We start from the raw sequence: 2,727 nt of genomic DNA, 5'->3' as shown, positions 1-2,727 counted from the left end.
ATGGATATCCGTTTGTGGGGCCCAACTCCCTTTCACCGAAGTTTCTGCCACTACAAATAAAAATGCGATTGACCCCCTCCATTTCTCATGACATCGTATTTGACCCAGACTCTCCCACGACACCGAGTTCGCGTTTTTCTGGGCGGCATCTATTGATGTCCAGGGCGGCTAACACATTCAAAGAAAATTCAACGAAGTTAAATATCTCCCTCTTTCAATCATATGCTGACAAAATACCAACCATGCATCCTGTCTGTCTACCCTCAACTGCCAGCGAAGCACACGGAAGGTTCTGGACTCGCGCCTTTCACTCCTATTTAAAGCCCTTCTTTTCCTCCCTGTTTTATCATTCGATATCGTTTGAATGCTTTTAAATCTTGAATTTCTGTCTGTCTCTCTGCAATTTCTCACACTGTACACAGAAATCTTTGAACTTCTCTCTATCTCTGCAATTTCTCACACTGTACACAGAAATTGTGGCATTTGAAAGGAGCTTTAAGTTTCTGTCTGTGCGATTAAATTTTCATAACAATTTGTGACAAATCAGCAGATAAAGAAGTTTAAAAAGATGGCAGTGAATACGCCTGTGTTCACAATAGCAGCTGCCGTTGCAGCAATTGGGGCTTTCTGCAGGTTCGAATCTCATCGCCTTCCATCAACAACAGATACAGATGCTCATCATGTAAGTATATGAAAATGATTTTTTCATCATTTTGCGTTCTGCGAAGAGGGGAGGGGTTACTGTTTCTTGTTTCTTGTTTCTTGGGGTTAGGGTTTCTAATTATGCTGGTTTTTGGGTTGGCAGAATCAGAGTTACAGGCAGCAGGACGGCGAAGTAAGGGGAAAAACAAAGGAGGAGCGGGCGGCAGTAAAGTTTGCCCCTGAGTTTGACGGTCTGCACTGCTATGAGACACTGGTTAGGTTTTGATTGCTGCGAGGATGAACTTAACCAGCCGGCAAATTGAATTTTAATAACATGATAAATCATGTAAAATATACTCATTTAAATATTATTTTTGGACGACATCCCTTCTCTGTATGTCCTGAACGATTTATTTATTTAATTCTTCTGAATATCCTACAGTTTTGCCTTTTACCTCGCGGAAATCTGGGCATTCGAATTCTGGTAAAAGCGCCCAAAGATTAGGTTTAATCGTGGATTGTAATTGCACAAATTCATGAGGACCATCTAAAACTCTTACAGCACCTGCAACCTGGATTATGGAATCGCAACACTGACAGTTTTGTCTCTTATTATTCTAAAACTAGCAAACCCCCGATGCAGGGGAAGGGAACACCGAAGACGGAGATATTAAATTAAATTTTGTTCATCTTTAAAAAAAAATTATTATTATTATTTGGAATGTATTGAATGGAAAAATAGCAATTCATTTAAAATAAGCCTTACAGTAATTTAATGTCCCATAAAGAAAATTTGCATCTTAAATTATTTTTAAGAAAAAATTGCAAGGAAAATTTGCATCGGAAATTATTTTTAAGAAAAAAATTGCATAAAACTATTGATGATAGTAATTATTGGTGATAGTAATTAGTAAGAAAACCAAATCTTAACCATCCAAACTATTATAACCAAAATGATAAGTAACCATCCAGGCTATTATGACCAGACCAGTAAAATTCCTTATCTACAAATTTATGCAAATTATTTTTCCACGATAAAGTGAGAAATGACCAATGCAAATCATTTTTCCACGATAAAGTGAGAAATGACCATCCTGACTATTGTGCAACTAAAACAACCCACCAAAATTAATTACCATATTGCTCCATCACAAAGAAATATCTACATAATAAAATATATTAAAAAAAGGCAGTGTCAAGCCACACACGTTATATGTAAAGCAAAGTCCAAGTAATCTACCCCATGAGCATACAAACTTCTACTTTTACACCTACAGCTACTTATTCTCGGCCTCTTCTATGTCACATTACATTTTCAAAATTCAAAATTACCCAGGTGACAGATTCTGGGAAAGAAGTAGACCATAGGTCACTAATTTGAAAAAATATACCATTTCATATATTGCATCTTTCCTTGTCTGGGGCCTTCTTGCATCTGCATCTTTAACGTGTAATATTTGCAATTTTCATTATTGTAACTTTTTGAAATTTAAGTGATACTTGGCCATGACCTTCAAATTGAGTAATAATAATAATAATGAGTAATAATGTAAAATACATTTGAAAGAAAACTAAAAAAAATAAAGGTGAATTCTAAAATCAATTTGTAAATATTTGATTCTGATTATTAGATGCTCAATTATAAATATAATTTGCACATATTATATTTCTTCCAGCTGTCCATTCTAATGTTAATTTGCACAAATATTATAAATTGTTAAGGGATATGGTCGTTGAAGCTTTATTATTGTTGATATATTGCATTTATCATTTATTAAATTCACTTTTCAATCACACAAATGTAAATTAAATGTTTTGATTATTTATGTCAAACAATTATGGAGATCAAATATTAAATATTTCAGCCTATGGGGTATAGAATAGATGGTGATGGGTGTATTGTCAAGGCCCTCTTTGATATGAAGGTCATTGATTCAAAACTCCGTGGGAAAAATCCATCCATGTTAAGAGATGGTGTGGCCCTGGCCGATTGCAATCTCCAAGTGATTTTGACAGCGTAGATGACCCTTCATGGTTTCTCAAGCCAAAGGTTAAGCATGCAGTCATCTCAAAACTCGCACAATT

At 35.3% G+C, this 2,727-nt stretch overlaps 1 long non-coding RNA gene across 1 annotated transcript; it reads left to right on the top strand.

The window, feature by feature from the left end:
- Positions 1–334: 334 nt before the first annotated feature.
- On the top strand, positions 335–1,074 carry LOC149221249 (uncharacterized). Its single transcript, XR_016248830.1, has 2 exons — positions 335–682; positions 806–1,074. It is a non-coding gene; the product is annotated as an uncharacterized LOC149221249 (long non-coding RNA).
- Positions 1,075–2,727: the final 1,653 nt, after the last annotated feature.

This window comes from Pinus tabuliformis, chromosome Q, assembly GCF_031772625.1.
Source record: "Pinus tabuliformis cultivar Carrire ecotype Pingquan chromosome Q, CPIR1, whole genome shotgun sequence".
NCBI classification, from domain to species: Eukaryota; Viridiplantae; Streptophyta; class Pinopsida; order Pinales; family Pinaceae; genus Pinus; species Pinus tabuliformis.
This window is presented reverse-complemented; position numbering and strand designations above follow the sequence as displayed.